The sequence below is a fragment of the Aquarana catesbeiana genome, linkage group LG02, assembly GCF_042186555.1.
Source record: "Aquarana catesbeiana isolate 2022-GZ linkage group LG02, ASM4218655v1, whole genome shotgun sequence".
Taxonomy (NCBI): Eukaryota; Metazoa; Chordata; class Amphibia; order Anura; family Ranidae; genus Aquarana; species Aquarana catesbeiana.
The window spans coordinates 516,601,778-516,614,913 of record NC_133325.1 but is presented as its reverse complement, the minus strand read 5'-3'; positions in this window follow the sequence as shown (position 1 = coordinate 516,614,913).

The window sequence follows — 13,136 nt, the reverse complement described above, 5'->3', positions numbered from 1 at the left end:
GATCCAGGGAAAATCCGATTGCCTCTCGGGGGATCAGGAAGGAATTTTTTCCCCTGCTGTAGCAAATTGGATCATGCTTTGCTGGTAGCTTTTTACCTTCCTCTGGATCAACTGTGGGTATAGGATTGTGTATATGGGATTGTTTGATATGATTTTTTATTATTTTTATGGTTGAACTAGATGGACTTGTGTCTTTTTTTTTCAACCTAACTATGTAACAGTGTTGCATGACCGTGCAATTACCACTTAAAGTAGAGCAGTGCCGAACAAACAAAAAACGGAAAATTGAATACTTACCTTTCCGTAATTTTCCTTTCCTGGTGCCTACCCATGGCAGCATACCAATGGTTGGTTGCTCCGCCCCCGACCAACCCACAGGACCACTTTAACTCTATAAATAAAAGAGTTGTTCCTCCCCACCGTCATTGTTGTAACTAGATCTCAGAAAACTAAGGATTATTGAAGGGAGGGTGTATGCTGCCATGGGTAGGCACCAGGAAAGGAAAATTACGGAAAGGTAAGTATTCAATTTTCCGTTTTCCTGGTGCCTCCATGGCAGCATACCAATGGTAAATAACTCGCTTACAGGGAGGGTACTGCAATAAGAAATTTAATGAAAAACTACAGCCTTGACATCTGTAAGGTTCTTTCCCCAAATTCCCGGGAAGTAAGAACCGCTGGGTCTACACTATAGTGAGACATGAAAGTGTTGAATGACGACCAACTAGCTGCTCGGCAAATTGTCTCAGGGGAGACCCGCGCCAATGCTGCCCAAGAAGAGGCCATTCCTCGAGTGGAATGCGCGCTGACCGCATCTGGAACTGCCAGACCACTAGCTCGATAGGCCCTTTGGATTAATTTTACGATCCAGCTTGCCAAGGATGACGGTGGGGAGGAACAACTCTTTTATTTATAGAATTAAAGTGGTCCTGTGGGTTGGTCGGGGGCGGAGCAACCAACCATTGGTATGCTGCCATGGAGGCACCAGGAAAATAGGATTTTTATAACAGATTACCTGTAAAATCCTTTTCTTGGAGTACATCACGGGACACAGAGCAGCATAGTAATTACTAGGTGGGTTATAACCACCTTCAGGTGATGGTCACTAGCACACCCTAAACAGGAAGTTGCCTCCCTATATAACCCCTCCCATACCGGGAGCACTTCAGTTTTTGTAGCATAGCAATATACATATACCCCAGAAAGAGGGGAGGGACCTCTGTGGCACGTGATGTACTCCAAGAAAAGAATTTTACAGGTAAGCTGTTATAAAAATCCTATTTTCTTTATCGTACATCGCGGGACACAGAGCAGCATAGTAAATACTATGTGGGGCGTCCCATAGCAATGCTATTTGAGGGGAGGGAGACACAACCCGTAGGGCGCCAACAGTCTTGAGGACCTATACTGCTGCCTGCAGCACACTGAACCCAAAGGCGATATCCTCATGCCCCTTTTTTTACATCGAGTTGATAAAATCTAGTGAATGTATGGATGGCAGACCAAGTTGCGGCCTTGCAGATCTGAGCCATGGTGGAGGCTTGGTGATGCACTGCTCCAGAAGCACTAACTGCTCTAGTAGAGTGCGCTTTGACATGAAAAGGTGAAATCCTCCCTTTTAACCATTAGGCCTGAAATATAACTTGACAAATCCACTTAGCAATAGTGGATTTTGACGCTGCCTGTCCCTTCCTAGGACCCTCTGGCAGCATAATAAGACACCAGTCTTTCGGACCTGAGCAGTCGTCTTTAACTAGACCTTGACTGTTCTCACTACATCAAGACAATGTAGTGAGTTCTCTACCCTAGAACCTGGTTATGGAAAAACCAATGGTAGGACAATATCTTTGTTTAGGTGAAAACCTAAAACCACCATAGGCAGAAAACTTGGATGAGGACCCAACACGAACCTCTCCTCGTGAATAATTAATTATGGCTTCTTTACAGGAAAGAGCAGCCAACTCTAATACCTTTTGCAGAGGGTATAGCAACCCGAAACACTATTTCCCTTTTCCGAAGGACCAAAGGAGTATGCTGTAACGGTTCAAAGGGCTGTTTTTGCAATACCGACAAAAAACTAAGTACAAGTCCCAAGGGTGCAAGGGTGGTCTAACTGGCGGAATAAGCTGCATTACCCCTTGTATAAAAACCCCGGACCAAAGAATGCAAAGCAGTCTTTGAAATAGGACCAACAAAGCCGAGACTTGGCCCCTAATAGTACTCAAGGTCAGCTTCATTTGTACTTGTAGAAAAAACAAGAATTCTACCTATATTATATTTCTGAGGATGCCAACCCTTGGATTCACACCAGGAAACATAAGCTCTCCAGACCCTATAATATATGACTCTGGAAGCCGGCCTTATTAATGAGGGTAGAAATCACTGACCCAGAGAGACTACGTCTCTTCAGAATGTGGGCTTCCATAGCCAGGCCGTCAAACTTCGAGTTTGTAAGGTAGGATGGAATATCTGCCCCTGTGAGAGTAGGTCTGGCCGTAGTGGAAGGGACTATGGATCCTCCACCGGCATCTTTACGATTTCTGCATACCAGGACCTTCTGGGCCATGCTGGGGCTACAAGAATTACCGCCTTTCTTTCCAGCTTGATCCTGCAAAGAAGCCATGGCAGCAACTGAATAGGGAAAAAGCCTAAGTCAGTAAAACTGACCCCATGGGGTCACCACGCATCTGTCTCGCATACGAGTGGATCCCTTGCCCTTGACATAAAGTTGACCAGCTACATGTTGAACCTGGACGCCAAAAGATCTACGTCCGGGATCCCCCATCTTTGGCATATAGCCAGAAAAATTTTCGTGGTGGAGGGACCACTCCCCTGGGAACAACTGCTGGCGACTCAAGTGGTCCGCCTGCCAATTTTCTATTCCCGGAATGAAGACTGCCGGCAAGGAACATCCTTTTCCGCCCAAGTTAGAATATGGTGCACCATTCTCTGAGCTGCGTAACCCTTAGTGCCCCCTTGGCGATTGATATAGGCCACAGCTGTGGCATTGTCGGATTGGATCCTGACAGGACAATCCCATAACCTGAATGTAAAGGGGTTTCAGAGCCAGACGCGCTGCCTGAATCTCTAGGATGTTGATGGGCAAGGCTTTTTCGGTTCTGGACTACTATCCCTGTACAGTTGTCTTTTCCAGTACTGCTCCCCAACCTGAAAGGTTGGCATCTGTCTTTACCACTTTCCAGGCAACTGGTATGAAGGATTTTTCCTTCTGCAGATTCCCGGATACTGAGCACCAACTGAGGATCTGGAACACCCTTGGGGACAGCGGCATTTGCAAATCTAGAGCTTGAACTGTTTTGTTCCAAGCAGACAGGATACTGTTTTGCAACAGTCTTGAATGGAACTGGGCATAGGGAACCGCTTTGAATGAAGCCACCATCTTTCCTAACAACCTCATGCAAAGGCGATTGGACGGATCTCTTTGCGACCTGACCATCTGCACCAGCTCTCTTATGGCATTGATCTTTGCCTGAGGCAAGAACATCTTTTTCTGGGCTGTGTCTATGATCAGACCCAAGTACTCCAGCCTTTTTAGCGGTTTTAACCACTTGAGCCCCGGACCATTATGCTGCCTAAGGACCAGAGGTCTTTTTCCAATTTGGTACTGCGTCGCTTTAACTGCTAATTGCGCGGTCATGCAATGCTGTACCCAAACAAAATTTGCGTCCTTTTCTTCCCACAAATAGAGCTTTCTTTTGATGGTATTTGATCACCTCTGCAGTTTTTATTTTTTGCGCTATAAACGGAAAAAGACCGAAAATTTTGAAAAAAAATGATATTTTCTACTTTTTGTTATAAAAAAAATCCAATAAACTAAATTTTAGTCATACATGTAGGCCAAAATGTATTCGGCCACATGTCTTTGGTAAAAAAAATGTCAATAAGCGTATATTTATTGGTTTGCGCAAAAGTTATAGCGTCTACAAACTAGGGTACATTTTCTGTAATTTACACAGCTTTTAGTTTATGACTGCCTATGTCATTTCTTGAGGTGCTAAAATGGCAGGGCAGTACAAAACCCCCCAAATGACCCCATTTTGGAAAGTAGACACCCAAGGAAATTGCTGAGAGGCATGTTGAACCCATTGAATATTTATTTTTTTTGTCCCAAGTGATTGAATAATGACAAAAAAAAAAATATTTACAAAAAGTTGTCACTAAATGATATATTGCTCACACAGGCCATGGGCCTATGTGGAATTGCACCCCAAAATACATTCAGCTGCTTCTCCTGAGTATAGGGATACTACATGTGTGGGACTTTTTGGGAGCTTAGCCGCGTACGGGGCCCCGAAAACCAATCACTGCCTTCAGGATTTCTAAGGGTGTAAATTTTTGATTTCACTCTTCACTGCCTATCACAGTTTCGGAGGCCATGGAATGCCCAGGTGGCACAAACCCCCCCCAAATGACCCCATTTTGGAAAGTAGACACCCCAAGCTATTTGCTGAGAGGCATATTGAGTCCATGGAATATTTTATATTTTGACACAAGTTGCGGGAAAGTGACACTTTTTTTTTTTTTTTTTTGCACAAAGTTGTCACTAAATGATATATTGCTCACACAGGCCATGGGCATATGTGGAATTGCACCCCAAAATACATTTAGCTGCTTCTCCTGAGTATGGGGATACCACATGTGTGGGACTTTTTGGGAGCCTAGCCGCGTACGGGGCCCCGAAATCCAATCACCGCCTTCAGGATTTCTAAGGGTGAAAATTTTTGATTTCACTCTTCACTGCCTATCACAGTTTCGGAGGCCATGGAATGCCCAGGTGGCACAAAACCCCCCCAAATGATCCCATTTTGGAAAGTAGACACCCCAAGCTATTTGCTGAGAGGCATGGTGAGTATTTTGCAGCTCTCATTTGTTTTTGAAAATGAAGAAAGACAAGAAAAAACATTTTTTTTTTTCTTTTTTCAATTTTCAAAACTTTGTGACAAAAAGTGAGGTCTGCAAAATACTCACTATACCTCTCAGCAAATAGCTTTGGGTGTCTACTTTCCAAAATGGGGTCATTTGGGGGGGTTTTGTGCCACCTGGGCATTCCATGGCCTCCGAAACTGTGATAGGCAGTGAAGAGTGAAATCAAAAATTCACGATCTTAGAAAGCCTGAAGGCGGTGCTTGGTTTTCGGGGTCCCGTACGCGGCTAGGCTCCCAAAAAGTCTCACACATGTGGTATCCCCGTACTCAGGAGAAGCAGCAGAATGTATTTTGGGGTGTAATTTCACATATTCCCATGGCATGTTTGAGCAATATATCATTTAGTGACAACTTTGTGCAAAAAAAAAAAAAAAAAAAAAATTTGTCTCTTTCCCGCAACTTGTGTCGCAATATAAAATATTCCATGGACTCGACATGCCTCTCAGCAAATAGCTTGGGGTGTCTACTTTCCAAAATGGGGTCATTTGGGGGGGGGTTTGAACTGTCCTGGCATTTTATGCACAACATTTAGAAGCTTATGTCACACATCACTCACTCTTCTAACCACTTGAAGACAAAGCCCTTTCTGACACTCATTGTTTACATGAAAAAGTTATTTTTTTTGCAAAAAAATTACTTTGAACCCCCAAACATTATATATTTTTTTAAAGCAAATGCCCTACAGATTAAAATGGTGGGTGTTTCATTTTTTTTTTCACACAGTATTTGCGCAGCGATTTTTCAAACGCATTTTTTGGGGAAAAAAACACACTTTTTTAAATTTTAATGCACTAAAACACACTATATTGCACAAATGTTTGATGAAATAAAAAAAGATGATCTTAGGCCGAGTACATGGATACCAAACATGACATGCTTTAAAATTGCGCACATACGTGCAGTGGCAACAAAATAAATACATTTTTAAAAGCCTTTAAAAGCCTTTACAGGTCACCACTTTAGATTTACAGAGGAGGTCTACTGCAAAAATTACTGCCCTCGATCTGACCTTCACGGCGATACCTCACATGCATGGTGCAATTGCTGTTTACGTTTGACGACAGACCGCCGCTTGCGTTCGCCTTAGCGCGAGAGCAGGGAGCGACAGGGGTGCTTTTTTTTTTTTTTCTTTATTATTTTTTTGCTTTTTTATCTTATTTTTAAACTGTTCCTTTCATTTTTTTTTTTTTTTTAATCATTTTTATTGTTATCTCGGGGAATGTAAATATCCCCTATGATAGCAATAGGTAGTGACAGGTACTCTTTTTTGAAAAAATTGGGGTCTATTAGACCCTAGATCTCTCCTCTGCCCTCAAAGCATCTGACGACACCAAGATCGGTGTGATAAAATGCTTCCCCAATTTCCCAATGGCGCTATTTACATCCGGCGAAATCTAAGTCATAAAATGCTCGTAGCTTCCGGTTTCTTAGGCCATAGAGATGTTTGGAGCCACTCTGGTCTCTGATCAGCTCTATGGTCAGCTGGCTGAATCACCGGCTGCATTCTCAGGTTCCCTGTTGAGACAGGAGAGCCAGAGAAAAACACGGAAGACGGTGGGGGGGGGGGGGCATTTCCTCCCACGGCTTGTAAAAGCAGTCTAGAGGCTAATTAGCCACTAGGATTGCTTTTACGTGAAAGCCGACCGCTGGCTGAAAAGAATGATACCAAGATGATACCTAAACCTGCAGGCATCATTCTGGTATAACCATTCAAAGTCGTGAATGGCGTACCTGAAGACAAAAAAATGGTTAACAATAAAGCACAGTAAACGGTAAAGTATAAAAAATTGCATACCTGAAAAGCAAACATGATAAAACATAATGACAATAAAACATTGCAGAATAGAATACAGTAAAAAAGAGCAGAACAATAGAGAGAGAGAATAGAGAGAGAGAGAACAATGGAACGACAACTATTTTTTTTTATTTTATATATATTTTTTTTTTTTTACACTTTTTTTGTAACTAACTTTTATAACGGTAACCGGTTCCAGGTTCGGGTCTCTCAAAATGCGATGGCATCTTGGGAGACCCTGTGAAAGTGTGCCTAGTCTGTGCAATAATGTACCCTACGCTAATACTCAACTAGTGTATGGTAGCGTTCAAAACATTCACCAATGCAAAGACCAGGATTGTCAGGACAGGAGGGACAATAATAGTGGGTGTCACGCCTATATCCGCGCTTGCTGCAGACACATCTTTTTTGGGGGGGTTCGTTGGGTAGGGGTTCTCGGGAGGACATAAAGAAAATGCCTCTCATGCAGCCGACTGCATTTGGTTGGGGATGTGAATGGGGGAAGTACGGGCGCTGCAGAAGTGGTGGGTTCCCAATTAGGATTGGCGAATGCAGCAGGAAGGGCATTATGGGCACGACGGGCCTGTGTTTGTCTTCTTGGTGGCAGCGGGACACTACTTGTGCTTGCCACCTCACCAGCTTGAACTGCACTTATGGGACTCGCCACGTCACCAAGTGTTACTGCAGTGCTGGTTTGACTACGACCGGGGTGTACTAGGCCACTGGTGCTTGCCAGTTCACCAAAACGCTACCAAAAAAACTGTTAGCGATCGCAGGGATCAGGCCTGACTCTGCGAACGCTGCAGTTATGCGTTAAGTGTTTTGTAAGTGACAGTGATCGATCGATACTGCACTTGGGTGGGCTGGGCCGGGCGGAGGGGCAAAACGCAGGTGCTAGCAGGTATCTGGGCTGATCCCGCTAACACTGCGTTTTTGGGAACCCTAAACTGCTGGGGACGCCAGTATAGATCTGATCGGATCAGATATTGATCCGTTCAGATACTATACCACTAAAGGAGGCGTATGCTGCGTGCGTGGGTGTTAGCGGTACTGGCGCTAATCTGATGCTGCTTGGGGCTGGTGCTTGCCAGTTCACCAAAATACTACCAAAAAAACTGTTAGCGATCGCAGGGATCAGGCCTGACTCTGCGAACGCTGCAGTTATGCATTTAGTGTTTTGTAAATGTGACAGTGATCGATCGATACTGCACTTGGGTGGGCTGGGCTGGGCTGGGCCGGGCAAAACGCAGGTGCTAGCAGGTATCTGGGCTGATCCCGCTAACACTGCGTTTTTGGGAACCCTAAACTGCTGGGGACGCTAGTATAGATCTGATCGGACCAGATATTGATCCGTTCAGATACTATACCACTAAGGGAGGTGTACGGTGCGTGCGTGGGTGTTAGCGCTACTGGCGCTAACCTGACGCTGCCTGGGGCTGGTGCTTGCCAGTTCACCAAAATGCTACCAAAAAAACTGTTAGCGATCGCAGGGATCAGGCCTGACTCTGCGAACGCTGCAGTTATGTGTTTAGTGATTTGTAAGTGACAGTGATCGATCGATACTGCACTTGGGTGGGCTGGGCGGAGGGGCAAAATGCAGGTGCTAGCAGGTATCTGGGCTGATCCCGCTAACACTGCGTTTTTGGGAACCCTAAACTGCTGGGGACGCTAGTATAGATCTGATCGGATCAGATATTGATCCGTACAGATACTATACCACTAAGGGAGGCGTATGCTGCGTGCGTGGGTGTTAGCGGTACTGGCGCTAATCTGACGCTGCCTGGGGCGACGCACATCACCGCCGGGCGATCAGGGGGCTAAACCTTTATTAGGTAATAAACGGCGGGTGCCCTGACACTATAAAAAATAAACAAACTAACCAGCGTCACCCGTAACAGTTATACGGTGATCAGTCGTGAAAGGGTTAACTAGGGGGCCATCAAGGGGTTAAAACATTTATTCGGTAGTATATGGGGGTCCCTGACGCTATAAAACACTGACGGCGAACCTAAATATTTAGGTCCCTAACTATCGTCACCAGCGACACTAATACAGCGATCAGAAAAATGATCGCTTAGCGACACTGGTGACAGGGGGTGATCAAGGGGTTAAAACTTTATTAGGGGGGGTTAGGGGGGTATCCTAGACCTACAGGGGGCTAATACTCACTGTCCCAACACTGTAACTGTCGCAAACTGACACCAATGCAGTAATCAGAAAAAAAACAAAAAAAACTGCTGGTGTCAGTTTGTGACAGGGGGGGGGGGTGATTGGGGGGGGATCGGGGGGCGATCGGGGTGTTTTGTGTGCCTGGCATGTTCTACTGTGTGTGTAGTGTTGGTGCACTCACATACCTGTCTTCTCTCCTCAGGCCGGAACGGAAATTACCGAGCCGAGGAGAGATGACATCATTTCCTTTGCTGCTGTTTAGCATACAGCAGCAAAGGAATGTTCCCATTGGCCGGCGGCGATCGCGAGGGGGGGCCACGAACGGATGGCCTCCCCCTCACCTCCGATCGCCGGGGGACAAAAGACGACCGCCTCGGGCACCGGGGGGGGGGTCCGATTGGACCCCCCACCCGCGGAAGGCAAATCACGTATATGTACGTGATTTTGCCTGTCCGTGCCACCTTGCCGAAGTACATCGGCGTGAGGCGGTCGTCAAGTGGTTAAGGAAGACTTCTCTAGGTTGAGAATTCAACTCAGATTTTTCAGGTATTTGGTTGTAATGCGCACACTTTGCTCCAAACGGGCCACCGACTGGTCTATTAGCAATAGATCGTCTAGGTACACCAAGACTGTTGTGCCCTGTGCTCTTAACCTGGCTAGAGGTGGAGCCAGAACTTTTGTAAACACCCGGGATGCTGTAGCTAGCCCCAAGGGCAAGGCTACAAACTGAAAATGCTGCTGTTCTACTTTGAACCGCAGAAACCATTGATGAGTGGGAAATATAGGAACTTGCAGATATGCATCCCTGATGTCGATAGATGCCAGAAGTTCTCCTCCTTGTAGGATAGAAACCACTGACCTAATCGACTCCATGTGAAAGGAGCGGATCTTCAGGAACTTATTTAGATTTTTTAGATCTAGAATGGGTCTGACTAGACATATGCGCCGTCAATAAATTTGTTTCGTTTCATTCCATTTCGTATTAGCCGTTATTGAGAAAGGTATTTTTTGCTTTTTAAATTCATCATAACGAACGTTCGTAATTGTTACGAAATGTTAACGAACCTAAAGAAAATTCGTATTTCGTACGAATCCAAATTGAATTTCGGACACGAAATACGAATTTTCTTTAGGTTCATTAACATTTCGTAACAATTACGAACGTTCGTTATGATGAATTTAAAAAGCAAAAAATACCTTTCTCAATATGGCAGTCGGACTCATTATGCTCATTATGAGGGGCTCCAACCATCCCTATGCTGTGTTGACTTCCTCCTGGGGCTGTACCCCTGCTGTGCTCATTATGAGGGGCTCCCACCATCCCTGTGCTGACTTCCTGGGTTTTACCCCTGCTGTGCTCATTATGAGGGGGCTCCCACCATCCCTGTGCTGTGCTGACTTCCTGGATTTGTACCCCTGCTGTGCTCATTATGAGGGGGCTCCCACCATCCCTGTGCTGTGATAACTTCCTAGGTTTGTATTCCTGCTGTGCTCATTATGAGGGGCTCCCACCATCCCTGTGCTGACTTCCTGGGTTTGTACCCCTGCTGTGCTCATTATGAGGGGCTCCCAGGAGGAAGTCATCACAGCACAGGGATGGTGGGAGCCCCTCATAATGAGCACAGCACAGGGATGGTGGGAGCCCCTCATAATGAGCACAGCAAGGGTGCAAACCCAGGAAGTCAGCACAGCACAGGGATGGTGGGAGCCCCTCATAATGAGAACAGCAGGGGTACAGCCCCAGGAAGTCAGCACAGCACAGGGATGGTGGGAGCCCCTCATAATGAGCACAGCAGGGGTACAAACCTGGGAAGTCAGCACAGCACGGGGATGGTGGGAGCCCCTCATAATGAGCACAGCATGGGTACAGCCCCAGGAGGAAGTCAGCACAGCACAGGGATGCTGGGAGCCCCTCATAATGAGCACAGCAGGGGTACAGCTGTACCCTTGCTGTGCTCATTATGAGGGGCTCCCACCATCCCTGTGCTGTGCTCATTATGAGGGACTCCCACCATCCCTGCTGTGCTGACTTCCTCCTGGGGCTGTACCCCTGCTGTGCTCATTATGAGGGGCTCCCACCATCCCTGTGCTGTGCTGACTTCCTCCTGGGGCTGTACCCCTGCTGTGCTCATTATGAGGGGCTCCCACCATCCCTGTGCTGTGCTGACTTCCTGGGTTTTTAACTTCATCATAACAAATAATCATAATTATTATGACAATAATAAAACAATATTAATGAACATTCTTATATTGTCTGATTCTGAATCTCCCATTGACTACCAGTACCAGTCTCCCACTCCCATATTAAAAAAGGTCATTTTCCCAACCCTCACTCAGCAGCAGAAGAAAACCTCTGATTGGTCAACAAAACACCAGTCACGTTTTCGTTGTAATGGAATTTGGATCCAAAATTCGTCAACGAAATTTCATATTTCGTATAAAATTCGGAAGCATAGCAATTCCTATTTCGGATGCTTCCGAATGTACGAATTTTCAGAAATTCATACGAATTTTTGATTCGTACGAAACAAATCGCACATGTCTAGGTCTGACATCTTCATTTGGTTTTGGTACCGAAAGAGGTTTGAATAAAACCCCAAACCTTGCTCTTCTGTGGGGATTTGTATGATCACCCCCTGAGCCATTAATCGGTCTAGTGCCCGAAACAGATTGCCTTTTCCCTGGATCTTTGGGAACGTTTGACCTCAGAAAACAAGACGGTGGAAAGTCCCAAAATTCCAGTTTGTACCCTAGAGTTACCGTGGAGATGACCCATCTGTCCTGAATTTCCTCTTGCCAGACTTCTGAGAACTACAGAAGTCTTCCCCCTGCCCTGGCGAGCGGGGGCGCTTCTTCATAATGAGGCTTTAGAATTCTGCTTTGCAGGTTTCCGGCCCCAGGACTTATTTTGTGTCTGGGCCTGACCCTGAGGTTTTCCTCTAGAGACTGACGGCAGAGACCGTCGCCACTGCCTAAAGGCGGATGCCCCTGGCACAGGAGAAGGGCGTATATTCTGGCAAAAGAGTACTTTTCCCACTGAAAATCGTTTGGGATGTTTTGTCTAAATCATCCCCAAATAGCCGATCCCCATGAAAGGAAAACCAGTCAGGAGCTTTTTGCATGGTGCTCCAGTTGACCAATTGCATGGTGCTCTGGCGGGATGCCTGGTGAATAGAATCTTTAATGGCAACTAGGGCAAAACATAATGCTCTTGGTAGTTCGGCCAAATCCTCGGCTTGCTGTGCAGGAACCTCTTTAAGGGCCTGTCTAAACTGGTCCTTTAGGGATTGACAGATGCCTATTGCAGCGACTGCGGACTAAGTAACCGCACCTGCTAAAGACAAAGAGGATTTTAACAGGAATTCCAACCTTTTATCTGTTGGATACTTAAGCATTTGTGCATTGTCTACTGGACAAGTTAGATTTTTACTCACACTAGAAATCATTGCGTGAACTGCTGGTACATTCCATTTTTTGGTGAATTTCTCCTCCATGGGACAGAGAACTGAGAATCTCTTTGGAGGGAGAAAATGCTTATCCGGGTGATCCCACTCAGCATAAATAAGCTGTTCTAGTAATGCTTGGACAGGAAACGCATGCAAAGGCTGTTAAGGTTTTAAGGAACCCAAGGAAGAAACTGAACTTTCAGCTGACTTCGTAGCATGAAAATGGAACGAATCATCTCCGTAAGAGATTGTACCAGCAATTTCTCAGATTGCGAGCCTGAAAAGGGTTAATTTACCGTTGCTTCTTCCGCGGAGGAGTAATCGGTTTGTCTTTCCTCCTGATCGCCTGAGGGTAACACCTCATCCTCTACCCACTGTTCCCTTGGTAAAGGGTCTAAGGTGGGGGAGGGGGCTCTAACACGCTTCCTATCCCTTTGGATGGAGGGTGCGATTAAAGCCGCTAATCTTCCCTCTAGGCCCAGCAGGGTGGAGGAAAAGGCATCTTCACTCACGTATACAGGGGCTGAGATGTGAGAAGCAGCTGAACCACCAATTTGTTCCAATGACTCACCCTGGCTTGCCACAACTGGTATTTCAGGCGAGGATGACAGTGTGGAGGCACAACTGGAGTTCCCAGCGCCTGGGGGTGAAATCTTTGGTACCTTCTTTGAGGTCTTTATGGTGTCTTTTTTGGCATGCATCGTCCTAAGCACAAAAAGCAGAGGCACTATTTAAATGCACTAATCACTGAACAATAGTTTGACAGTAGAATGCCGCTAA